The sequence below is a fragment of the Pleurodeles waltl genome, chromosome 1_1 (genome assembly GCF_031143425.1).
Source record: "Pleurodeles waltl isolate 20211129_DDA chromosome 1_1, aPleWal1.hap1.20221129, whole genome shotgun sequence".
NCBI classification, from domain to species: Eukaryota; Metazoa; Chordata; class Amphibia; order Caudata; family Salamandridae; genus Pleurodeles; species Pleurodeles waltl.
This window is the reverse complement of record NC_090436.1, coordinates 147165463-147193368: the sequence shown is the minus strand read 5'-3', so window position 1 is coordinate 147193368 and position 27906 is coordinate 147165463. Positions and strand designations below refer to the sequence as shown.

General features: G+C 43.3%; 1 protein-coding gene across 3 annotated transcripts in view; it reads right to left on the bottom strand.

Annotated features, from left to right (window-relative positions):
* The window catches only part of MAPK4 (mitogen-activated protein kinase 4), a 405231-nt gene extending 377769 nt beyond the window's left edge, over positions 1-27462 (bottom strand). For 2 of the 3 annotated variants that reach the window (XM_069219249.1, XM_069219259.1), the window contains exon 1: positions 27287-27462. The gene's annotated coding sequence lies outside the window, so the exon portion shown is untranslated. Of the gene's footprint in view, positions 1-5390; positions 5610-27286 lie in introns of all 3 variants that reach the window. The other variant, XM_069219254.1, reaches the window with a different exon arrangement.
* Positions 27463-27906: the final 444 nt, after the last annotated feature.

Genomic DNA, 27906 nt, shown 5'->3' with positions numbered 1-27906 from the left:
TTCTACTGACTCGATGCCATGTGGTGCCTTGTTGGAACTCATGTGTGCAGTCTGAGAGTTATGGTCTCCGTTACCCCAAGAGCACGGAGAAGCCTGGCTCCTCACACTGGAGGACAGCTTTGTTTTGGAACAAAAACTGGGGGCCTCCATTTGACAAAGGGGCCACTGAGGGCACTTATTGCTGCTGGGGCTATGCAACAAAGACGTTTCAGCCCTGGATGGGGCCTGAGAATGGGAACTTTTTAATTTGGTAATTGGAACCCATCCCATTTGGTTGTGGGTTCGAGGACCTAGGGTGCCTGCCTCTTAAGCGGTGGTTGAAGAGCCGCCTTGCCCCACTCAGTCAGAGTGCCCTCCCCCTAGGGTATGGCTGGCTAGCCCCACCCTTGGGGACCGGCAGCAGGGTGGGTCCCGGGCTCTGGTGATCACCCTAAATCATTGGTTTGCAGCCTTTTGAGTCCTGAGGACCCCAAATGAATCACTACTGGAAGCCGGGGACCCCCAAGCAATTTGTATGATTTAAATTTCAAACATTAAAACAGTCATGCCCAAAAGATACACAACCAAGTACACACCAAATAAATACACAATTTACTAAAGCATTTATTATTTTATATTGAAAAATAGGCAAAAATCTAAAACTTTTAATGGGAAGGTTGGTGCTGCATCTCAGCGACTAACTTTTCAATGTTTGGTTTTATTTCAGAAAGTTGAATCCTCATATCAGATTCTACATTTTCCAAGCGATTTCTGTATGTATTTTTTAGGGACAAAAGACCTGAGAAAGTTTTTTCACATAAATATGTGGTGGGGAAAGGAAGTAAAAACTTTGGTGCTTTGTGGGAAAATGTTGAACAGGGCTGGAAAGACCTTTTATTCTACCAGATATTTCCCCACTAAGCTGGAGGCCTTGGAGGCTAGTCTTAAAAGTCCAGGCTGCCCTTGGCACCTGTCGCTTTCCCAGCTTCTCAGTATTAATTACAGCAGGGACGGCGGGGCTTGGAGAAAGAGAAAGAGATAGCGAGGGAGTGGGAAGGTAGAGAGAAAGTGATCAGAGAGGGAGAAGAGGAAAGAAGGGACTAGAAATAGAGAATGAATGGCTGGAAAGAGAAAGAGCTAGCATGAGGAGACCAGGGAGTGGGGCTGGTTTATCCTTTTTTGCAGGGCTGCTTTTGATTCCTCAGTCCTGCCCTTGTGGTAAATTGCAGGTTGGCTTGTGGGAATTCTTTTTGCGTCATGTGTAAGTGCCCAAAGTGGTGCTTTATCCTTCCTTGCGTCATGATGCTTATGCATGTAATGGAAGAATTAAAGTGAAAAATTGCACGGAGTCACTTTACATAAATTTGTTTAAGTGGGGCTCTAGAAATCTACCAAGGAGTAAGTCAGTGGCATGCACTGAATACAGTCTGAGCACATGTTCTATTATTACATACTTTTTCACAACATTCTGCCCATATATATGTTCCCTCATGTGGCATGTCTTCATAATAAAACTCTTCATAAATCTATAATATTTTTAGAGTAGACCTTCTTAAATGGTAAGTAAGGTAAAACCTGCTAATTCATAGTCATTGAACCCTTTTGTGCAAGGAAAGGTCACCTCTACTGGGCTCTGAAATGAGAATGTAGATGTGCTGTTATTGCTGAGAGCAGGAGCCTTGTACCACTGGAACAGTGTATGCAATTTCAGGTGTGAGACAGCCTGAATGCTGATTCAGGCTGTCTCACATCTGAAATTGCCTGTGCTTCAATAGACATGAATGAGGGAAGTACATTCTCCCAAATATTTTTTTTAATAACCCACTTTCCTCTTCTAAAATGTTGGCATGTATGTGAATGCATTTACAAGGGCGACTCCTCTGCTATGGCGAAGGAGCGTTGCCCCTGTCCGCCTGCAGCAGCAGCTGCAAACCTTTTACAGTAAAAACATAATAAACTATCTTTATTATGTTTTTACTGCAAAAGAGGCGGGGCCACAGGCGTGGCAGGGACTGAGGGGGAGTGCAGTGCGCATTCATGTTTGGCCAGCTGTTTCAGGCCGGCCAGACATACATGTACAGTAGGCTCTGTCGAACCCGGCAACGCAGTGCCGGATTGGAGAGAGCAGGCAGAAGCTCCCACTCTGGTGCCTGTATGAATTAAATGCGGCCCTGTCGTGCTTTGAGTTGATCAGCGTAACCGCTGGGATGCCGGCTCGGGTGAACACTGTGTTGGTCTGCTAACCGATAATGGTACTTAGCAGACTCTTGACATCACCTCTTGTTAGGGTGATCCCTGCGGTATTCTTCTCAAGGCATGAGATCTATTTCCCCGATCCAATAACGATGGTGGTTTGGCTCTTAGCCCTTCCTTGTCCGTCTGAGCCTAGGGCAAATGGACAGTCCCTAACATGCCCTTCTGTAATAGTGGACATATCCTCATTTTGGACATTTCCACTGGTTGTCCTTCTGCATAGTGTTTCCATCCCTTCAGTTACTCCTGCATGTTAGGGAAGTTCTACTTAGGATCTGCCCCTCCATGCCAGATGCAGTTTTTGGCAATCACTTTATCCTCTGGTTAGAAGGATCCATCCTTCAACCAGGGCCTATTGTGTTGATCACTTCTCTCAGTCCAGTGGGCTAGCAGGTGGGAAAAGGGTCAGGAGAAAGTTTTGTCTTCCTCCTGAGCTACTATGGGGGTTATTCTAACTTTGGAGGAGTGTTAATCCGTCCCAAAAGTGACGGTAAAGTGACGGATATACCACCAGCCGTTTTACGAGTTCCATAGGATATAATGGTCTCGTAATACGGCTGGTGGTAAATCCGTCACTTTTCCGTCACTTTTGGGACGGATTAACACCTCCTCCAAAGTTAGAATAACCCCCTATGTCTCTTGGGGTGGACTTACCCGTCCTGCACATTTGGGGGGAGTAGCAGACATCCTCATCACTGCTCTCCTCGTGTGCATGCAGTGGTGCCATTTTGATCCTCCTGTGTCTAAGCCGGGTCTGCACTAGGTTGCCTTGGTCCCTAATTTCCTGGTCAGCCTCTCTCCTTTGCCGGCACTTGGGTGAGGCACAGACAACAGTCAAAAGCTTTCCTTCTGATTCTATCTCAGATTCCTCCTACTACTGCTTTCCTCAGGAGGAGGGTGAGCTAAACTATTCCCTCATTGGGCTTCCAGGGTGTGAGTTCTCTGTCTTTTTCTCCTCAGTTTGCGCCTTTCCCCAGACTCCCATCTAGATCGTCTCCTTCGTCCAGAATTATGCGCTTTCCTAGGTCGGGAACTGCTCTCTTGCGTGCTCTCCGTGGTTTCCTTGGCCACCTGAGCATACCCTGTGGCTCCCTCCTCACCACCAGATCTCGGAGGACTGGAACCTCTTCTTTCTCTCTGGCTAGCTGTCTTGCTGTCCAAGACCGCTAGAAATCTCCCTTTTACTTGCTCCCTGGAACCAGCAAAGGTGCCAATTTGGTGTGCTGGGAAGGCTCGGTCTGTTGACCATGATGGGCAGGGCGGAGGGGTCGAGCTTCAGGGTGCTCTAGTGCTGCACTGGAGTGGTGCAGGGGGTGTCGGGCCTGTTGGCCTGTTTGTTCTCCATGCTAACGGCCTGCTGTTCAGTAGGGGCCACTTGAGCTCCCTCGACTGGCAGTTTAGTATATCATAACGCTCATATAGCAGGCATAGAGGAGAGCACCTCCATACCTTCATATGGTGGGGGAGGTGCGGATGCTTTACTTGCTTGTGGTGGGTCGAGGTTATGGGCCTGAACATCCTCAAAAATGGCCTAGAGCTCTAGCAATGCTTCCTTTTTGTCCTTCTTTTGCCCTGAATGTTTTGTTTGTACATTTGTCCTTGTGTGTGCAATTATATTAGTGTTGAAGGTTCCATCTTTTGGCCAGAGGAACATTTGTGTCTTGGTATGTGTGTGTAGCTCGTGGCAGAGTTGACTAAGCTTTTCAGCCTGAATGGGGAACTTACTCTGCATCTGCTCTAAAGTTGATCCCACAGTGGAGTTTGGGTAGTCTTTTCAGGGGATAGTTACTCTGCTAGATGTACTTTCTTTAGAGAATTTGCACATGGCACATGTTCTAACTTTCTATTATTATAGGGTTTTCTTTTTTTACTAGTTGCTACTTCTGTTTTTGTTTAAACCATTGGCACTAGGTCAGATATTGCCATTCTGCATAGGTGCAGTGGTGGTAGTTTTAAGTAGCGTTCTCTGTGGTGAACCTTGATGTGATGTTACTTTCAACTTTGAGATTACCCACATATAAACAAAATGCAGTGACACACATTTCAATATTGATGAAATTCAATATAAATTCTGATTTCTGAGGAATTTTGACATTCTGGGGAAATTGGCTTTACTAGATGGTGATCACTAAAATGCTAACTTGACTTTTACTATAGTTTCACATGTGATGCCAAGTCCAGAGATGGAATCTGCAGGGCATAAGCCAAAGTGGTATGTTTTATAGTTAGATGTTATGCAATATGTATGAACAAATATAATAAAGGCAGAGTGTGCAGATAAGAATGATGAGGTTAATATTTTTATGCATTAGATAGGTCATTGGGAATTTGATTGGAACCATAAATGTGAACAAGACTGACCACAGGGGGTTGTATAAATGCAATGGTTGGAAATTATTAGATACATAATGAAATAGATTTGAAATAATAAATAATACATTTTAATCTTTTTGAAAAACAGTATGTGGTGTAATTGTATATGCTGATGCGAAACAAGGAGATGTGAGTCACAAAAAAGGATGATAATTCATACCTTAATGGTACATGGGTTGCCTGAGAGGTAGCTTAATAATATATAAAAAAGTGTGGAAGCAGAGTCTGTAGTTTTTATTGCTTAGAGATGTCCACCCTCCAGATTACTTTAATTGAACTGTGTAAGTCAACACACACACAAAGTTCACCGTTCTTTTTGTGGGCTATGAGGACAGGAGACAACATGAATCAATAGGCTCAGCTACTCACTCATCACACTTATGATCAAGAATCACACCACAAACAATACAACATATCTCATTTTATTTGTATCTGGTAGAACGCCTCCTTAGCCTTGGTAACAAGGTCAACATTTTTCAATGCTCCTAACTGTTCATCAAACACCAATGCATGCTTACATAAAACCACCCCATGCCCTTTCCATAGACAAATCCTCATTCACCACCATCACTTTCAGACTTGTCCATGGTCTTAAAATCATTCCTGTCCCAGCCTTCCCAAAATATCCAAACCCATCTACCATGTGTACACTCTAGCAAAAACATCGCCACCATGGGATTTGATATATACTTCGAAATACCCCAACAACACAATCTAGAAAGCACTATACACCCATGGACTAATATCCAGTGGCAATAATTTTATCATACTGCACATATACTCACATGTCTATAGGCTTCTCAGGCTGCTGTGAACCTGCAGGGTTCACAGCCAATATCCGGGTCAACTAAGAAACTGATTTCACTGATCTTTTTCGGAACAGTGAAGGGTCCAGTCCATTTGTCTCTTGAACTCTAGGGCATACAGGTTTCATTATCAGGAATTCTTGAACAGCAGAGTGCCAAATCAGCATCATCTTCTAGTCTTCAGTAGCTCTTGGCTTCCTAGTGGTGAATGAATGAATTTATTTGGAGGCTATTTGCATATTTGTTAGTCACTGTGAAAATCTGACTGGTTTTATATGTCGGCAGATCAATGGGCCCAATCATATTAATAATAATAATATTCACCAGAAGTACTAGTCAATAATCACTATCTATTTATTACATTATGTATTTATTATGAACGTATTAAGTATTTAGTTGAGTACATTGTGGCAAACGTAATCAGGAGCTCAAATATAAATTTACACTCTAAGAGGCCACTGGTATTCCAAAAGGAGCTTTTGCAGTGTTCCTTCTGTAATAAGCATTCGGCTGTGCAATCCTAAGCAGTTGCTTTCTCATCTGCATGTGTATATAGCCACATGATTATAATGGAATATTTCTGCCCATGAGTTTGCCTTAAGTCACAGAAGCTTGTGTAGAAATATAGAGGCTTATGAGTGATACACACAGTTAGAGAGTCACATATCTGTGACTGGGGGTGAGTGTCTGAAAAGTTTCAGCACTCCTTTCATCATCCTGTTGTTTTGTTATGTTTGCCCTAAGTGGTCAGGATATGCCCAGACATGGGTCCCATGCTCACTGTACCACTGGATTCAAGCTAGCCTGGCTGATGAGGGGTGATACCCCGAAACTGGTCCCAGAATGCTCGTTTCCAGTCCAGGGAGGGCCTGGCCAGGCGGTTTGGGCTGGACTTTTCCCATGGGGAGCAGTGTCAAGACTGGTTTCTATATGGCTGGGTCCAAACTGGGGTGGCATGGTTAGCAAAAGAACAATGGATTTAACCCAGATGTGTGACTGGGGGTGAAGGTCTGAAAAGTTTTAGCACTCCAGCCATCTTCTTGTGTGTTGCTATGTTTACCCTAAGTGGCCAGGGTATGCTCAGACGTGGGTCTCTCGCTCACTGTGCCACTGGATTCAAGCTAGCCTGGCTGATGAGGGGTGATACCCCGAAACCGGTCCCAGGATGCTTGTTTCTGGTCAAGAGAGGCTTGGCCTGGCAGTTCGGGCTGGGCTGTTCTCATGGAGAGCAGGGTCAAGATTGAACTGCATATGGCTGGGTCCAAACTGTAGTGGCATGGTGAGCAAAAGAACAATGGATTTAACCCAGATCTGTAATTGGGGGTAAGTGTCTGAAAAGTTTCAGCGCTCCATCCACCATCTTGTTGAGTTGCTGGATTTTATAAGTCATCAGTTCAGTGAGGCCAATTATATATATAATAATACTATTCATCAGAAGTACTAGTCAATATATCACTATCTGTATTTAGTGCATTATGTATTTATTGTGAACATATTATTATTTTATTTCTTGAGTACATTGTGGCAAAAGTAATCCGGAGCTCACGTCTGGATTTACACTCTTAGATTGGTATTCCAAAAGGAGCTTTTGCCGTGTTCCTTCTGTAATAAGCATTCAGCTGTGCAATCCTAAGCAGTTGCTTTCTCATCTGCATGTGTACATAGCCACGTGATTATAATGGAACACTTCTGCCCATGACTTTGCCTCATCACAGAAGCTGGTGTACAAGCATAGGCTTTTGAGTGATATGCACAGTTAGTGAGTCACATTTTTATGGTGCCCTTTGGAAAGGGGCACAGGAGGCTCCAGAGATCACTAGTAGATTTCCTTTGGGAGTTCTCAAGCTTCCCTACAAAGAAGGGCCCGGAGTGCCACTGCCACAGGAGGGCATTGTCACTATATTTGCAGAGACATACTGTAGTCTTTCCACACAGGGCCTAAAATGGGTAGATGGTAGATAATGCTAATTTTCATTTCTCTGAGTCCTGCTCTCTTGGCCACACTCCAGTTGACCTGTGTGGCAGGCCTCAGGCCCTACGAATGGTTCTCTGTGATGAGTGTTCGGACCATGACAGCTGGTGGTGGCCTCTGTGACGAGTGTTCGGTCCATGACAGCTGGTGGTGGCCTCTGTGATGAGTGTTCGGACCATGACAGCTGGTGGTGGCCTCTGTGACGAGTGTTCGGACCATGACAGCTGGTGGTGGCCCTTCCCCACCTGATAGGTGGGCACTGACCTGTATCCTTAAGAAAGATGTTACTTAACCCTATCATGTGTTGGGTTTTTACTGAAGCCTAGGGAGTCCATCATAAATAACAATGCCAAGGAGACAGGTTATATCTTGGTCCCTCCTACCAATAGGCTTGGTGCAATGTGGAGCCATTAGGAATGATGTGCTGACTTGCAGTACATTTTGTAGCCCTGTTGAGGCTTACGGAAGGGGGCACCATCCCTTGTTCACGGAGTGGACGGCGACAGATTATCAATATTGATCAAAATTGTAGGGTGAAATGTTAGATCCAAAATTGAGGGGGAATCCCCTCGCCACTAATGAGTATGCACAGGGGGCGTTCTCTAACACAACAGGGACTGGCAGCTAATGCAACAGGGCGGTGCAATGGCAAGAAAATCTCCATGTGGACTCCACATTTAAATGCTTGTGGCTGTTACAATCATGCCACACGTTCTTTAATGCTAAGAACATGGCTGCAAGGTCAACCAAACTTACTGCTGTGTCTGGTCTGCTTTGGATTGGTTAAAACAGACAGACCCCGTGCATTATCAAACACTAAGAAGATGTCATACTCAGTGGCAGACGATTGATTGATGGATGGATAAGTTTATCGAGTCTGTTCCCTTCCCTGGCTTACCAGCCCTGCCATCGCAACCGGCAGACAAAGAGAGAGAGCGGACGTGTGTCCACGTGGTGTCCCCGTGTCTCGGTGTGACAGAGTTAATCGGAGATTACCATGCAAAAATCACAGAGGCCTTCATTACATCACCAGCCCAGATGAGATTAACTGCTCTGAAAATACATTCCATGGTTAGCGCGAGTCGGGGTCTCTCTCGGCGCTCTCTAAATGCAGGTGACGTACACGCACAGGTAATGGCAGGGATGTGGAATTCCTATCGCCCGACGCCCTGGACATCTTGTTTGGGGTCAAGGGCAACAAGTTTTTATTTTTACTTTGTCCTTGGGACAAGTAGGCCCAACCCTCTGTAGCACAAACCCTTTGGCTGCCTGTTTACAGAGAGTGGAACTCTCTGCAGTTGAGGTAATGTGTTTCCAAAAGATAATGCTGTTCGAACTTGTATTTATGGTTCATTATTTGAAATCCTTCATTATTAGGGTGAGTGCTGTAAATAAATGTTTTAAGGTCACACTTCACTACTGATGTTGGTTCCAGTACAAAAACAAAAAAAACGTGTATACACGTTTGAAAAGTTTAGGCTATGAGGCTAAGTATAATGCTCCCAGAATGCTCTCTGATTAGATGCAAATGAAGTGTCATTTAGTAAAATGTGTTGGTGCATGCTAGTATTTCCCAAAAATATTTCTAATGGAAAATCAGTGTAACCATTTTCAACACGATTATGGCAAGCATGAAAATAAACAAACACTGACAAAGCCATCTGATCTGACATATTTTTATAAGTCGTTTAGTTTCATCAATGCGTGTATTGTTTTGACATGGCTTTTGTAACACTTTATTGTTGTGGGAGCTATCAGGCCCTCAACACTGTAACAAACACTGGCAAAAAAAAAAAAAAAAAGTTTTTGAACTCTAAAAGCACACGTTGCCACCAGTGGCATAACAAAGGCCCCGCAGCCGCCCTCCTGGGGGCCCCTTCAGCACAGCACCTGGCCTGAGTGAGTCTGGAGAGGGGGCTCCTCCATGTTCTTTGCAAAGGGGCACCCTCCAGTTTCGTTACGTCAATGATTGCCACTGTAGTTCCTGACACTGAACAAAACTACCTTGTGTGCCAATATGCTCCTTGTGGAAGATCAGAATGCGATCGCTCACAGTAAAGCCAGCCGAAAGAGAGAGAAATAGAAGTTTAATAAAAACAAAATGTTTTGTTAACACCAGACCTAATTAGGGACCAAGACCCACATGTAGGTAGCTTTTTGCATGTCGCAAACAGCGACTTTCGCTGTTTGCGGCGTGCAAAAAGCACATTGCGATGCACAAACCCAGTTTTGCCATTCGGTAACCTGGTTACCGAATCGCAAAACGGGTTTGCGACTCGCAATTAGGAAGGGGTATTCCCTTCCTAATTGCGACTCGCAGTGCAATGTAGGATTGTTTTGTGACCGCGAACGCGGGCGCAAACCAATCGCAGTTTTCACCCATTTCAAATGGGTGCTAACACTTTCGCTAAAGGGAAGGGGTCCCCATGGGACCCCTTCCCCATTGTGAATGTCAATGTAAACATTTTTTCAGAGCAGGCAGTGGTCCTGCGGAACACTGCCTGCTCTGAAAAAATGAAACGAAAACATTTCATTTTTCGTTTTTGTAATGCATCTCGTTTTCCTTTAAGGAAAACGGACTGCATTACAAAAAAAACAAAAAAACAGCTTTATTAAAAAGCAGTCACAGACATGGTGGTCTGCTGTCTCCAGCAGGCCACCATCCCTGTGAGGGCCACCATTCGCAAGGGGGTCGCAAATTGCGACCCAACTCATGATTATTCATGAGGTGGGCATTTGCGAAGCCCTTGCGAATCACAGATGGTGCCATCCTACATTTGGATTTGCGACTCGCAAATTGCGAGTCTCTCTGACTCGTAATTTGTGGGTCGCAAATCTGAACCTACTGATATGTGGCCCCAAAGTCTTAAAGAAAGTCACAAAAGTGACCCTATAAAATATTTGTGAACTGTATTTTAGCATGGGTAAATACGATGTGTAGATTTGCTCATGTGAAAATCTATTGAGCATTTGCAAGTTCATTTTCCCTCCAGCCACTTTCTTCCCAACCCTGGAAGAAGTTCTAATTCTGCCATTGTCAGGAGTAAATGTCCAACCTTTATTATTATGGGAAAATATTAGAGAGAAGCTGGTGAAAATCTTTAAAACATGCAGGTTAGTAGGTTTGCAGGCTCAAAGGCATTTCAGCCCTGGAACTATTGCTTACTGCTTCCTCCAGCCCCAGTATGCAGATCTGCAGAAAGGTGGAAAAATAAGGAAATTGCTACAGTAGGGATTGAAACTGCAAGTATTCAAGCCCTACTAAGGTAGTAGCCCTGGCATAATCAGAGAGGCTATTATCAGAGCTCTTACATAATGAGATTGCTGCCATAATTTGTCGCCACACTACATGGCACCAAAGGGACAAGTAGATCTTTTTACAGGACAAGTAGATTTGAGAAGCAACCTGTCCCCTGGACAAGTAGATATTTTAATAAATTCCACACCCCTGAATGGTGTTGGGAGGAAGCCAGCATAGCGTGCAGACCTCAAGCATCAGCACCTGCGAAATCCATCCTGTGGAAACGAGTTGCGAAAAGCACTGATGAGCCAAACGATATTTCTCTGGTGTGTGGGGTTTGGGCTGCCTCCTCTGTGTCCCCAGTACCAGACTTCCGAGCTCGTGCGCCCCTGCTGCTTAATGTTCCTTATGTATAGCCTGAAGCGATATGAGACGATTCTGTTTATGTAGTTTATCAAAGTTTAAATTAAAATTGATTGCATACATTGGTTTAACAAAACCCCAGCACCCCTAATGTCATTTACACAAAATTGTAAATTCAATTAAAAGGAGAAAATAAAAATATAGTTAAAATACACTGTCCATACAATCTGTCACAATCGAAAAGAAGTTCCAGAATTCATTCCCTGTTAAGAAAATATGATGTATTTTTAGATCTCACCTAAGAGCGCATGTGCCCTCTCTTGCAAGAACTTTTGTTACTTTACAGGAGGCTTAGAGGCCACCCACTACCTACCACATGTTGGCTTTATTGTCACTCTCATTTGCTTGGTTCTTATTGGTCAGCTTCAATAGGCTCCCTTTCTGTTCATGTGTATGTATGTCCCTGACTGTGGATTTATTACTTGTGTCCTTCCACTTTTCAGGGGCTACTTTTAACTTTTGTTTAAGCACTTTACGAGAGTGCGTGTTTTTCAGCTGTCTTCCTTGGGTGTCCCTGTGCTCATTACACTTACCAGCCACATAACTTGAAAAACAACATGGTGGTGCCCTGGCGCCCTCTAGTGGCAGCCTGCTGTATTCCTCCCCAAACCCTCCCACCTGCTAATCCTGCGTTGTCCCTCTGCTTGCCTCCCAACACTTTAGACCACCCTCTGTTTTCCGTGTACACCTCCATCCATGCCTCTATCCATTCATACTTCTTCCCTCCCTCATCTTGTCTTCCCACCTGCACTCCTTCTGTGTTGGCTTCCTCCCTCCATATTGCCTTGGGGAAAAAAGCAGGATGATGAAAGTTTTTTTAAATTTCTTTCGCCACTCACATCCTTGTCTCCTCCTTTCCCTCCCTCCTCTGTGTTGCCTCAGGGCTGCAATTAAAAACAAGCATTTGCAATGCAACGGGTCTCGCATTTCTCCGAGTTAGAGCGATTAGCAGTTGTAAACTCCCAATCGGACTTTTCTTGCCTCATTAAATGGAAAAAAACTAGCGCAATCGTGCTGCTAAACAAGTGAGATCGCACTGCGAAAAAAGAGAAAAAGTAGTCCACAAACCGGACGGAAAACAGAGAGCCTCGTATGTTTTCAGTACTTGATCACTGCGCTCGAGGAGGGCTAACCACCAGAAAAGACGTGGCGTATGCATGCCTTCCACTAATAAAAGCAAGCAGAATTTAAAAGGCTAGCCCACAAACCAATGAAAGAGACTGACGTAGCATGGACGGGGCTCCGAGCCCTTTTCTAACTACTACAGCGTCTCGCAAGCGATACACAGGCTCGACCCTAAAAAGAAAACACAATGATGTGGGCAGCATGGTTGCAGCTTTACTTTTAGACATTTGTCATTAACATTGACAAAGCCAATAGCTGTCATAGACGAGGCCTATGGGTTTTGGAAATGTTTGTTTTAAAATTGCAGAAAAGCATGTAAACATAATTGTCAACTTTTTAAACGGCATAAAAGAGCCTCAAAGCTTCAAACGTTGCCATCCTTAGGTTTGTTGAAATGTATTCTCCTTGCTTGATCAAATTCTGTACGTGTAAAAATACCTTGACTCATCTCTTCAAATCACATATCGATGCAGCACAATCTCCCAGGTGTAGGACCCACCTGAAGAAATCATTCCACTTTAGCTCTAACCCCACTGCCCTGACCGACTGTTGTCTTGTTCCAGCCACCTCTGAAGCATTCTGAAGTATGTGAAAGTAGACTTGTAGCACTCTTTATACATCTCGTTAATAAATAAATAAAATAGTGCTTTATAGTACTATAAATGGTGTGCCATGAAAAAGGGGAGACCATAAATGAGTCTCCCGTCCTACATTCTCAATAAGGTTCCCCACCTAAAGCATGAAAATAAAGGTCCGCGTCTGTGGTCACACTAGTGATAGTGAACATTTGAAGGTTGTAAGTGGGGAGGTGATCATAGTGGTGTCTGATACACCTATAGTTAGGCTATCTCAGCTGCTCACAAAAATGTTGTTCAGTAAACGGCATACGGAATAGAATGCGAAAATGGATTGACAACAAGGATTGGCAATGCCAATAGATCTCGCCTTTTCTACCTATTGACTTTGGCAATGATGTTTGCCAAGGCTTTTCAGCGAGCACAAAAAATGATAATTGCCTTATAGCCAATGCTGAACAGCACAGGCAAAAGGTAAAGGTCATTAAGAATGAGCACAAATGTGCCAACATGCGCCCCTCATGTATCACAACATTGACGGACTTGCATAATGGTGCGACAGCCATTTTGTTTTATGTATAATTTACTGTACCCACCTTAGAGGGGTAAATTAAAAACACAAAACATGTGTGCCAAAGCACAATTCTCTTTATGACGAAGTAGCCTGGCCGCAAATTGCATCTGCAAGGCCCTCTAAAACATTATGGGTCTGATCTACAATACTCCAGTTGAGCCCCTGTTCAACAACCTAGAATCCAAAATCTTCCTCTAATTCCCCCCACCCCCAGTGCATAACACCACAACACCAGTCATCTCTAGCACAACAGGGGAAAAGACTACCAACTCTTTGTTTTTACACAGAAGGATAGTGGGGCCAACCACCTGTTGGGTGTCAAGTCGTCTCTTTTAAAATAAGGGTTGCATAGGTCTAGGCCCACCTATTTTGTCTGCTGCATAGGAGAGATGGTGTCTGCAGTGTGTGTGGTCACGTGAGCCAGTATCCCAGGGCAGCTCCTGAGGGATCACATGGGATGTTCAGACTGGTTTAGAAGGAGTTCTGTGAGAGACAGCTGGGAGGATGGTGTGAGGTTTAGTAGCCAGGTGTGTGATAAGACATTCAGTTGTGCAAAAAGTCTGTGAAAACGGCCTTCCTAGAAGAGTTATGTCCAGGTTAAGGCTTGTCATTACCCTGGACCTCTCTCTGTTAGCTTTGGAGGGGTCCCTGGCCCCCGAAGTCTAATATGATCCAGGCTGGCCACCCCCTTGATGTAGCGAATCACCTCCGGTGAAAGTAGGACATTAAAGTCATAGGCCTCTTCCTGAGTGCCCAAACCCTGGTAGATTCGACTTCTTTGATGGAGTTCCATGCAACAGGTGCCCTACGGCAGAGAAGATAGGGGAATGAGTAGTGAATGGGAAATGAGAGGGATCCGGGAGCATGCCTGGTACCCTAGTACTGGTAGGGCTGGGAGAAATTCTTAACCCACTGAGTCCCCACTTGAGAAGCAAGGTTTTCTCATCGAGTGTGATATGCAACTCTGTTTTTCACAGGAGGAAATACCTCCATTGTCCTCAGAAAAATGTATGTCAGAGGAAGTTCAGTTCGGTGGAATAAGGGGTTTGTAAATACCCGCATCTCCACTGGTGACTGTTCCTTTTGTAGATATAGCTGAGATCTAGACGCCTCCCCCAGGGTCTGTGAGAAATGGAAGTTTGGCTCGCCAAGACATATTAAGCCGCTGTTTTGTTGTCTTGGTGATTATCACACTCCCATCTAGGTGCTGAGACTCCCTCCTAACTTAAATTAAAACAAGTGACGCGGGTGAAGATACGGTGGATAAAATGGCCTCACTGGCATTAGGTTCTGAATGTCCTAATTCTGGTAAGATTTCTTGAGAGGAGGCACTCATTCAGGGGTAGAATAGTGGATAAAAATAGAAGCTGTGGAAGCAGTCCCATGCCAGGTGTTGCTCAGTGCTTAATTTGTGCTGGTGTGTTCCAGTGCGAGGCACCAGCATCTATTTCTTAATACTGGCACTTTGACCATTCCTATTTTGTCTGATCATTTTTCAAATGAGCACATCATCAGAGTACTTCTTAATGTAATACATTAAAAAGTAATATCAGCGTATTCAGGCCATTTTCACCACTTTGGGTGACCTCGGCTAGTCCAAACTTTCACATTTCTTGGCATGTGAGGGTTAGTGGATATAACTGGCACTGACATTTGGCACGACTGCCAGCGGCAGTGGGTGGTGCAACCTGAGAGAAATACCTAAGGCCCCAGCACTTACTTTTACAAATTAGGCACTGGGAAGCTTCCACTCACAAAGTCCGTATATGGGGATATTTATTTAATGACAAATGGGAGCCTCAATGCTAATTGCATAATGGCACCAAGATATAATGACTTTTAACCTCCTGCATACAGAGGAGAGGGTACCTTATCCTGTCACGACCTCAGTGGAAGGCTTTCAAAGCTGATCACCAAGATGTAAAACTGACTAGTTTGACCATGCTCGCCCACCAGACATTAGAGAGTGCTGATGCAGATTTTAAATTCATTTACATTTTTGCTAGGGGCAGATTTGAAATAAGCTTCTTTTTTAAATAGCCAAATGGAATAGTGGGTTCCACCAAGATGCTCTGGTGTTAGATACCATATTTACAGGTAGGGCAGTTCCTCTAATACATGCCTCTGGTCACCCACGCACTGGACATTCCACAGGCAATACATCATGCTGATGCTCTGAGCATGAACAGCAGGGATTCTGGGAACGCGAATCACCCAACTGGTAAGACAAACCCTCTTCTCCTAAAGGAGGGTAGGAAGGATGTAGTGCCTGACCTAACAGCTTTACCACCCAAACCATCATCAGTGGAATGAGCCCTTTGTCCTCCTTAGTCCCTCAAAAGCCTCCAGGAGCTGGGAAAGGGCACATAGTCAAAACTATGTAAAGTTATGAGAGGTCTTAATTCTGTTCCTGCTGTAATTTCACCAACCCAGATTCAAGGGGCAGGGGCATCCCATAAGTATTAAAGTCCAAACTAAGAGTGGCATATGCTGCTTGTTTAGCTCTGTGTTGATGGTCCCATTATCATCAAACCCACCCAAAAAACAACATCTTAGCCAGCATGCACGTGCTACTCGAGGATAGGACAGCCTTAGAAATAGAGATTGTCTCCTAGAGATTCCTGCAGGAACAAACTATTTATATCTTGCTAAATCTAAATGTATTTGGGGTTTTATTTGGAGACTTTTGCAAGGATACTTAAATATTTTTGGATCCTTTTAATGACTGAGAGAATACAGAATTGTACGTACATATAAACTATAATAATAATAATCCACAGGGAAACAGAAGGGTTTTACGTCATCGCATTCAGAGCCCCTGGACACACAGGAGGAGGCTGGAATTATTTCAGCAGTGATTACAGGTAACAATAAATGCAATACTCTGGCAGAAAGTGCTGCTATAGAAGTACTCTATGCTGCTCCGCTAAAACCTCACTTGAGGAATTTCGGATTAATAATAAAGGACTTTGCAGCGCTGAATAATTGCCTTTAATTAAATAGTTTAATCTATTTTATTCTTAGTCTTTTATTCACATCTACACGAGAGCTGCCAAAAGGAGTCTGTTTTTCACAACATTCACAAAACGTGTTCTCTTCAGTTTGCATTGGCAAGTACTGTTCATTCGTTGAGATACTTCATTTTTTGATTAGAATTACTCAGAATAATGTTGTACTGCCACCAACAGTGCTACTGATATTTCCTATCTATAGGAAAGTAAGGTGTGGTGTGGTGTGGTATGGTGTGGTGTGTGGTGTGGTACAGTATTGTATGGTATGGTGTGGTGTGGTGTTGTGTGGTGTGGTGTGTCATAGTATAGTATGGTGTGGTGTGGTGTGTGATGTGGTATGGTATAGTATGGTGTGGTGTGGTTTGTGGTGTGGTGTGGTGTGGTATGGTGTGTGGTGTGGTGTGTGGTGTTGTGTTGTATGGTAAAAATCATGACGGTAGCTGTAGCTATGTCTAGCGCTATATTTACCTAAGACTGTCCCGTTTTATTATTTTCTTTCAACTTGATTTTACTTCTCAAGGTTAGGTCTTGTATCACAGTGTTGTCTTGAGACCATAGAACGCGTAAAGGTGCCTGTCGGAGTAGTGTCTTTGGGGTATTATGGAATCTGAAGTGTTCCTGCACATTGTATAGTGATCCAGCCCATCAATTGCTCAGGTAAATAACATGCAATGGAACCTGACAATAACTGGGGAGCAAAATAGAGCACAGGCAGCTTTCATACCCTGCTGATAGCTACGGAGTGTTATTACAGTTCATGTTAAAAACAAGTGCAAGTCAAGTAGGTCTATGAAGCAGAACTTAATAAATTGCACACGAATAGCAGCCTTGGTTTGACTGTTTCAGTACATTTTTTATGGAAAGGTTTATCAACTGTCCCCAAGAAGGCCTGTTATTGTAATGAAGACTGGACAAAACTTTGTCAAATTCACACATCTGTGGGATCCTGTCTGTCTATTGATAGTACAGGCCATTACAAAAACTGTTTTCAGTTTCTATAGGACCACAGCCAGCCAAAAGGTACTCCCCAGTGCAATTCTTTATCACCATCAATATAGTGATATTTGTAAAACACCTGACAGTAAATAGAATACCTAACACTTATGTAATCCTGGATCATAAACTACAGAAATGGGCTATGCTTGCTTTGAGGCACTGCAAAAGAAGGTAGAGCATGCAACAATTAACTCCTGCAACATTAGATGTATTCAGGCAATACTACAATTGTAATTTGTGTCACATAATTAGACAGCCTGGAACATGCAGACCACGTTATCATTAGAATCCTTTAGACTTACTTTGAGATCATGTTATTAAACTAGATTACAGTGGAATACAGGGAAGTCTTTTTTTTACTATAAAGTTATATAGAGCAGTATCGTACGAGTGGCATGTTAAAAAAACACCTTTCAGCAGCAAAAACAAATCCAAAATACACTATCAATGCTTCTACTGCCCAACTCTACCCATAAACCCAAAAACATAGATAAGAATGTGTAACTTTATCTCAGTGAAACAACATATGTATTCTCTCACTTCTATCTCATAATTTGGAGGCAGTGATGCTTATCCACGACTCATTGAATTATTGGCATTCCACGTTTCAAGTCACCAGTTGACTAGGAATCTGTAGTTCCAAAATATCTGTAACCTAAACCTGAGCCAACACGTTGAAAAGTTGATAAATTAGGCCCAAATCCTAGTTCTTGTTACATCTGTGCGGAAAGCAGTGGTGAGAGCTTACTATAGGTTGCACACGTTCAGGAGCAGCATTCCTCCTGCTGTCAGACAGCATCCTCTTGGACGCTTCACTCTGTGCATGATTCAGCATCCTTGTTACCTGGACCGGTCTGGCTATCTGCACTTGCGCTCACCTGGAGAGATGTTGCACGAGCTGCCCGGAGCAATGGGTATTAATGGCAGCACAGGACTGCGGAATTTAGCGGTGGACAATGAATGTAAAACATGAGCTTCATCTTCATTTGCCAAATGAACTGCATGAGTTTAAGGAAAGTGTTGTGGACGTGTTATAAATTGCCATCTCTAAGATGGTAGTTTGCCAACAGGATGATATCCGAGGTGCCCAATCCAAGACGAAGTAAAGTGCTTTGCTGGGGTGTCAATTCTTGTATAAGGCCTATGTAAGGAGGCACTTCCAAGCGATGGATGCATCGCGGCACATTTGTTCCCTTAGTTTTCATCACCTTCTTTGCCCTCTTGTTAATATTTGTGTCCCTGATTTTTGCTTCTACAGAAGGAATCTCCACTGGATGCTACCTCTGTGCATTCTTGCTTCCCTGGTGCTGTGTTGCTTGGATAATCACTTCAGTATTAATGTTCATCTATGGTCAAGAGCTACAAGATTGCCAATGGGGATTTTTAACCTTTGAGACTTTTCCTCCTAACTCTTACCACACACTACACAACTTTCACATGTACTAGTCAATGCAGGGTGGCACTGTGGCATCTAGGATGAGACAGCTTTTTCCCAGGCAATCAAGAAGGGGACTCAACAGACCTTCCCAGTGCCCAGTCTTTGCAAATTGTGACACCAATGACTCCTTAGGATTTGTAATGCTATGGATCTTTCCCAAAAGCAGCAGAAGAGTTACATCAATTGGACTTAGAGAATTTTGTGTAACACAGATCTTAATATTATAGTCTTCATACATCTCAGCAGTCACTTTAAGTGCCATATGGTTTTCTGGAGATCCAGTGAAGCTAAATCATTTTGGGATTTTGGAAATATGCTTTTTGCCTTTCACACTATACTGTTTAATAACAGTTAAGTCGGGGCCAAGGGAAAGTGGATTGCATGATTAGTTGGCTTACTTGGTCAGCACTGGATCAGGAAACTCCTTCAGTAACAAATAATTCAAATGCTTATTTGGTAACATATGCTGTTAGATCTTCTCTATATGCTGCTGCTAATCATTTGTTCCTTCTTCCAAGTGTTATGAGAACAAAAGAAGGCAAGGTTGTTAATACCTCTGCATTGGATAGTGGCAAATGTGGAATGTTCACTGGTCGGGGCTTGACTATTAACAATAACATTCCTAGAGGCTTAAAAAGACGTCTGAAGTGATTTGAACTATTAATAACTAACTAGTAACTTCTTCTCCATTGCAAGTCTCATTTAGGGGTCCATACACAAGTGGTATATTTTGACATTATTGTCTCTCCCAATTACACTGTAATGTTAAGAATTCTTTGGTTGGACAGGCATAACCTATGTGCCAGCTTATCTACTCAAATAATATTTTTTTCATCATAGTTTATATGATCATTGTTATGTCTCAGAAACTTATTAGTCAGTGAGTGATGAGGTAAAGGACTCCATGTCCAATTTCATGGTGATTAACCTTTTTTTAGTATCACTGCAGTGTTATGCTTTTTTTACAGATTTTGCTAAGCCTAAGATCTTTTCACTTCCTCCTCACAAGGAATATGGTTGCACCATATGTAATGCTATCTGTATTTAACCACCAACTCCATCTTTGACCACTGGCTTCATTTTGTGTTTAGCTTAGCTTCAAATGCCGTCACATCGGTGACGCAGGTATTTTTCCACAAAGCTTGTTTTCTACACGGAACGTGTTTTCGCTTCTTCTCACCAGCACAGGGTTGCACCATGCAAGAACATAACATGGGGGATGTGGGCGGTAGACATGATAAGAGAGTCTCAGCCTGGGAATAGTTTCAATGTTTTCACTATGGAAAAGTACTGCTCCTCTGCCTCTGGAATGCCCTTGGGGCATGTCCTGTTCCTTTGCATGTTTTCGACGCAGACCGAGTACAGCCACCACTTGAATTTCATAACTTATGTGAAGGAGGGAGAGGTTGCCAGAACCTTCTTCTTGGGTTTCTTTAAGGTATTTAAGGTGGTGAAGCTTGCCACTGAGGCAGAAGGAACTCATTTTGGGGGCTGATGCACTGCTGAGAACAAAGTCCCATTGGGGAAGGTTTCTCCTGTTTCAGCTGTCCAGGGTTCCACAGCTTGAAGTTGGCACCAGGATGATGTTGTTGCATTTGATCCCCATGGAGATGCATTTTTATTCTTAATTATCTAGCTTCGCTGTGTACATACACATATATGTATATTCACTGCATACATATTCATAGTTGATGCATTGTACTTTTTATGCCTGACATTATTTAATTGCTGTGAGTATTTTAGCATTTACACGTGTTTTACTGCATTCAAGTTAAATGCTTGTGTTAATATTTTCGTGTGCTGTGTTTTGATATCTGGGAATTGCCTTAATAAATTCATTACTCAAACTAGGAGTTCTGCATTCCTTGGCATCATTTTCCTCTTAGTTTGCAGGAAAACAGAACGCTATACCAACCAAGACTGGTGCTTTTGTTCCTATAAGACATACTTATTCCCTAAATAAGAGAGAAGAAATACTAAAGGATCATTTACAGGAAAATATGCAGAATGGTTTATTGGAGGATCCTCAATGTCTGCTGTGGTACCTTGTGCCCAAGAAACATCAAGATCTCTTTTCTTGTGTTGATTTTAAAGGTCTCAATTAGAGTACGATCAAGGATGGATATCCTTTTCCTCTTATAAAGGGCATTTTGGAATCAGTCCATGGAGCATGAGTCTTTACTTGTTTTAAGCAGCATGTATCATCTCCTGAGAATAAAGGACGTGACAACCGGAAAAAAACTTTTCACACCCAAGTGTGCCTTTTAAGTGTATTGCCATTGGGGTTGAACATTGCTCATACCATTATTCAGTCCGTTATGATTTCAATATTCTTCCATCCGTTTTTATTGCTCTACTTGGATGAAGTTCTAGTGTACTTAAAGCTTCTTGAGGAACATCAAGAATATGTTGAGTTTGGCATCCTCGAGTGTATAGCAAATCTGAGAAGTTAGGGTTTGTGAAGATGTTGAGTATTTTGGAGTTATATTTAATGCTTCTGGCAAATTCTAATGTTAAGGAGAGTCAAAGTTTCTTAGATTCACTGATTTTTTCACCAATTTATCAGGACTTTTGTTGACATAACCAGTGACAACAATAACTTTTTGAAAAAGGAGAAAAAAAAGAAAGGTTTTTTTCTGAGAGGATAAAGCTGGAAAGGCTTTTAATATGCTTAAAAAGATTTTTACTCAAGCACCAATAATATGTCATCCTGTAATCTCAAAGACATTTATTGTGAAAACAAGGCCTCTGAAAGATCCTTTGGGGCAGCCCTCATACAGAGGTTCTGTTAAAGAAGATGACGAACAAGAACACCATGTCTTTCTTTTATTTCAGGATTTGTCAAATCGCATGGGAACTATTCAGTTCTTGCTACAGAAATCTTAGCCATAAAGATGGCTTGTGCCAAAAGGAGAAATCCCTTGAAGCTATTGGAGAACCATTTGAAATCTGAACTTATCACTGGAACTAACAGTGTCGGCAAAATCTTCAATACTGTAGTAGATGCCAACCTACATTGACGTCTTTCGTTGCCCAGTATGATTTTAATATCACATATATTCCTGGTTTGAAGAATGTGTTGTCGAAGCCTTATCCCATCGTTATCCAGGGTAATCTCTTACTTATGATCAACCAATACCCCCATCTTAATTAACGGCTGGAATAATTTAGATCTTTTAAATAAAGTCAAGATAGCGCAATGGGTTTGAAGAATTTAGAAGATCCTAATATAGGGCAACTCTAGTTTGACAAATGAACTGTATTTCAGTCAACAAGGATTTTTTCTTCCAACTAAGGAATTACAGTTGGATGTTATGAAGATGCGTGATGACTCCGTCATCTCTGGACATAGAGGAGTAAACACTACTTTAGAGTGAGTTTTAGTATTTTTGTGACCTGCTGTTCATTCCAGCTTACAAGAATATGGTAAGGTCTGGGAACTGAGAAGGTCTATTAAGTCTCTTCTTGTTGGCCAGAGGAAAGGGTTACCTGTTGCAGTAGCCACAATGCACAGATTAGTATACATGACAGGCAACAAGTGGCATGTATTCTTGTCTTAGCATTCTAATAATGGAACTGTTGAGACTTAGGGGCTGCCTGTTTAGGTTACTAGACTGATGTCCTCACTAGACGCACATCGATGTGCACTTGGAGAAGTACAGATAGCCACATGCAGACTCCTCCTCAGATGTATGTAAACATCTTGGGACCAATCAAAGAAACCCCCATATACTGTATTCTGTGTAAAACATGAACTTTCTCTTCTGATATATAACTCCTGCATTTAAGTTTTTAGCAGTATCAATTACAGACGGTCAAATTCTTCTTTAACAGCAAAATTGATCCTAATCATAAGTTTTTGAATTGCTGCTATGAACTTTGCAATTGTGTTAAATCTGAATAGTCTGAACAGTTGCACACACAATTGGTAGGCCTGGAACTTGTGTTAAAGCTGACATAAACTACACATGTGAATTCTATATTAAATTAAAAATCAAAAAATTATGTTGCGCAGCAAAAATGCTTTCTCTTCATCTTGTATCATGTATGTAATGAACATAGTGTTATAGTTTCTGAAGGTACTCCTTCTTTACTAAATCTAGTAAATTCTTACTGCCCTGTGTATATCCAAATCTTGGCCAAGGTAGCATGAGGTCTGTATTGAAATATGAGTTTGAAAACATTAAAGATAACCTCTTGCTCCAAAAGGAACTCGTGGTACACCAGAGAGACCAAGAAGAGTTAAAGGTGATTATATTCTATTTTTGACAGCATCTGTAGGTTGATGATAAAGCCTTGCCAGAAGAAGAGTAATTGAAAACATACATGGATGACAGGCTGGCCTTTGACATCTGTTCAGCCTGGAGGTAAGGATGATGGAGCGATTGTATTCTATTATGATAATGGGACAATTTATCTGTCTCTATGTCATGCTTTCACACTAGCATTTCCTGACACTGATTTATTTAGAAAGGTACTCTTTCAACTCATCCCGAAAGACTAGCACCTTATGTATATGTAAATAAATAACTAGTTAAGTATGGTATATCACTAGACACTCTTGACAATATTCTTAAATTGTGCAAGCAGCCTGTCTATCAAATTGAGAGCTCTCTGTAATGGATTTAGAACATTTTACCATTGATGACATGGTGGGAGCATATTTAAAACAAATCATTAGCAGAAGAGCCACCATAACATATGGTTCACCCCACAATACCTTTGTTTCTGAGAAACTGAAAAATATGTATTATGTGCAAGACGTTTTCTCACTGTTTGTTGGCAGCATTTCATTTCGCACCCCTTGCAGGGCAGACCAGGTAGGGAAAAGGAACAATGGATGTCCCGCCCCTTAGGCTAGCATTCCTGACCATTGACTGGCGGCTCCTTTGGTACATAAGCCAACAGGTAAAGGTTGGCATGGCCAGCTGCAGCTTCACTGTTGGAAGCTAGGCAGCTCCCCCTATTCTAAACGAATTGAGGGGGGCTTTAGGTTTAGCAAAGTATCCAAACTACCAAATTACAGTGGTTCTCTCATTACCCCAAACCCTAAATGACCATCTTAATCTTTCATGTAATTTAAGATCAAATACATACTGCAACCAATCTTAAAAGCTTTGATTAGTACAGGAAGTGGTACTACAGGAGTACTGCTTTAGGTACTCTTGCATTCCTTTGTAAATCGTCCCGAAACAAACAATTCTTATTAGTAGAAGTGCAAAGCAGATTCAGGTCTTTCTGTTTGTGCTACCTGTATATATATATTCCCTGAATTAGATTGCTGGGGGTCAATTCACAAAGGCACATAAGAGTACTAAATGAGTATTCATTTATGTAGTACAAAATACCTTTTTGAATAGACGCCGTAATTGTTTAGGAGGAGTGGTTGGCCTACATGATTTCAATTTTGGAAAACCCCAAACACCCTCCCCCCGAAGCTACTCCCCTGTGTGCTCTATTACAATCAATGTGCTTTCCCAGGGGCAGCAGTGACGTTGCAGTGCCCTGGGGGCAGCACATTAGTGAAAGACAGAGTAACTACTTGAAGCACTGGCTCCATCTTTTGCTGGGCAGATGGCACCCGCCTGCACTTCAAAGGGGAACAGAGATCCCCTTACAGGCTGGTGGGGTGAGTGACCACACCTACCTGCAGGGGGAGTCTGGGAGGTCCGTGGGCCCCGTTTAAGCCTGTGAGGGTGCTACCCACAGTGGGCGCTCTGATATTGCTCAAGCTTTTTGGAGCACACTTTCACTGCGCCTCCGTGAAGGCTTCTTTTCCTCTGCACCCACGTGCATAATACGGCATGGGCGCTGAGGCAAAATGTTTCCCTCATGTACAAGGGGCCACTCCTCCACGCAAATAAGGGAACAGATGCCCCAGTGCTATATGTGCACTGGGGCTACCAGTATTAGAGAAAGAGCTTCGCAAGCATCTGTGGCCCCTTCTGTAATACAAAAGTGCCCCAGGAGTGTAGAAAACTCACCACACACATACATCGCACCCCTGGGCACTGTATACAATACAACCCCTCTGTCCGTTACCTTTATCACTATACACCTTTATCAATAGAAGTCTGATCTGTGTCCATACACGATTATGATAATTCTCTTTTATGCTGACCACATTATCCATTTCTAATCACACTGAATTTTTCTTCAGAAACAAGGGAGATGTAGTATATTTACTCATTTACTGAAGTTACCCATGTGCACTCCAACTGCTTTAATATTGGAAACAACACATCCCTCTTGGTTTCCCTATCTCAGAAGAGCTAATGAAATAGATCGCATGCCCACCTGCCCTATTGCCATTCTACGTACCAATGATCGATAACTCCCGTTCCCAGGTCCACATGATCAAGCTGCAGTCCCTCTCCTCAATACCATAACAGGGACATAGCTTTAGTGGGCGTTTGGGGTGTTACACTCCCTCCCCCCCACCAATAAATGTATTTTCTGGAAAATCGTTGGGTACAAGTGTTTTCAGTCGGGTATGGCGAGGTGTCTGTCGGATTTCAAAAGGAATTTTCACATAAACACAGACAAAAACTCACACACACTCTTACTCTCTGCTTTAAAAGTCTTAACAAATGTTGGTTAGTTTGCAAAATATTATGTTTCTCCCACTTAGTACCCCTACCAATCCACGTCTCCCTTTCCACTGCCCCTGTATCCCCTCTTATGTGCCATGCTTGTCTATAATGTATTTTGACATGCATGCTGGTTGGAAAATCCTTCATGTGTGCTCACATTCAACAAAACTAATATATATATATATATATATATATATATATATATATATATATATATATATATATATACATTAAACAGATAAGCCTTCATGTATCCAGCCTACCACATACCAGTAAAACCAATCCATCTAGCTCTTATACCACTAACGACCTCAATCATAAACCCAAAGGTGGCTGATATGGCTAAATACAAAGAAACTCTGCACAGCAAAAGTGATCGGACCTCAACAGAAGTCTCTTGAGACCTTACTCAGTAGTACTAGTGAACTTCACTCAAGCAGCCTTCACTGTGAGAGGAGAAATTCTACAAATTCCAAATGGAGCGTGACTACCTAAAGCGAGACAAGCAGCAGAAACCAGGGGAGCACCGAGAGGAGAACCGCACACACCGGAAGTAGAAATAATCATAAAATAAAAGGTGGAAGCACTGCTTGATTCCATCTGTACAAAAAAAGGAGTTATTCATTTGCCATCACATAGCACCTCTTTTTAAATAAAATAAAATGTACTATTCAAACAATAAGCGCTCACTCACCAGTGGCCATGGAAATAACCATTTTCATCTTTTGATAGTTTTTTTCTCTCGGACAATGCAACCATTTTAAAACAGCACTTTATTTCAGTGCACGCTTGGTAATATTGAAGAAGTTTAATTCCGGCGCCGTTTCATAGATAGATTGACAGACCAACTGGGAAACCGTGGCCGGGGTTCCCCCCACTCTGTTTCCGAGCTGTGCTGTCGGCGAATCATGAAATGCACCGTTAAATGAAGGCAACTTTGAAGGCTCGGACGCATAAAACAAGCGCTCGGCTGTTCCCCGAGCCAGCTCAGCTGTTCGTAATGCGCCTCCTGGCTATGAAGCGCTGCGTGAGGATGAGGTAAGGAAGGGGCTTCTAGGAAAAAGGATTCTAGGAAATGTGATGTACAATGCACCATCTCCGCAGCCAGCAGTATCTGCAGGAGCGCAGTTTCAGGTACACATCCCTGAGAACCGGCTCCCAGAGTACCCCGATTTCCAGGACACTCGCTAACATCTCGTATTGGCTGCTTTCTGTTTGCTTGTGTTACCAAACAACAGGAGGCTGGCGCAAGATGCCCAGAAAAGATCTGGATAGTAAAGGAAATATGTAGTTGTCGGAAAATGTTAAAAAAGACACAGTGTGTTGTACAGTGCGTTCTTCTACGGAGTGTGCAACTGCATAGCGGAAACGGCTTCTGTGTCAAATTAGTGAAAATGATGAAATTTCAAGCAAGACATCGACTCATTTGGAATCTAGGCTGTCGTCCACTAAGCCCCTCCCCATTATGCAGGTTATCCGCTTTCGTTGATTTAAAAATTAAAACACATCTACTCTCTGCAAATGTATTTATCTTAAAAACAAGCGAAAAATACGAATTAAATACCAGGCAACGAAAAAGGGCAGAGCCTGAAACAAATTTGTTCCAGGCAGAGGAACCCTACTGCAGGTCTATTGTGCAAGATCCGGCGTGCCTAAGGGAGGAAGGATGCGTGCGGAAATAAAGCGCTATCTTGTCGTGCTGCGCCCAGCACGGAGTTTGCCTGTCGCCCCCCTGGTGGATCTTACCCGGGGCTGTAGGGGGTGCTGCTGTGTCTGCCAGTGGTGCTGTTCTGCTGCCTGCCTCCTGTCACGGGCTGCAATGAGCTCTTCCCAGGATGCTGTGTGGCGTCTCCATGGGCGCACGTCCTGTTCCAGCTGCACTCCAGGGAACTGTGGGTCTGAGCATCATTTACGAAGAAAGACTTACCTGGGGTGGGGGGGCTCGCCGTGCCAGGCTCAGAGGAAGCAGTCCCTGTCTCCTGCCGGGTTTGTTTCCAAGGTGCGTGCTTGGGAGGCTGGCTCACCTCCTCCTGCCTCCGCATTGGATCCCGGCGCTGCCTGCCTTGTGTTGTGATGCATCTGGTAACGGTGTCTGTGGCCCGGCTCTGCTGCCTCCTCCTCATCATAAGCTCAGCCCGCAGGCCCCGCCCACCAGCTGGCGTCACGGCCCACCGAGCTGTCAGTCGCAGCCGAGCGGCCACCTGCAGCCGCGTGCAGCTGACTGCGCGCTCCCGGCAGATGCTCTGCCCGCGAGGGCAGCGATTCCGTCACAGCCTTAGCAGGGCCATATCAGGGCCGGCCTTACCGCTGGTGGCGCCTTGTGCACAGTGTTGGCACCCCCCACCACACACGCACACACACATAAAAAAAAAAAAAAATACCACTGAGTGTCTCATTGCCACCCTTTAACAGTGCGCCTCAAAAACTCCTTTCTCTTTCCAGGCAGCCAGGCAGAACATTAATCACTAGAGTTATCTTGACATTTTTATTGTTGCCTGAAAATTGCTGGAGGTAAGGAAAGCTGCAGCAGGTGCTTTATTATACACT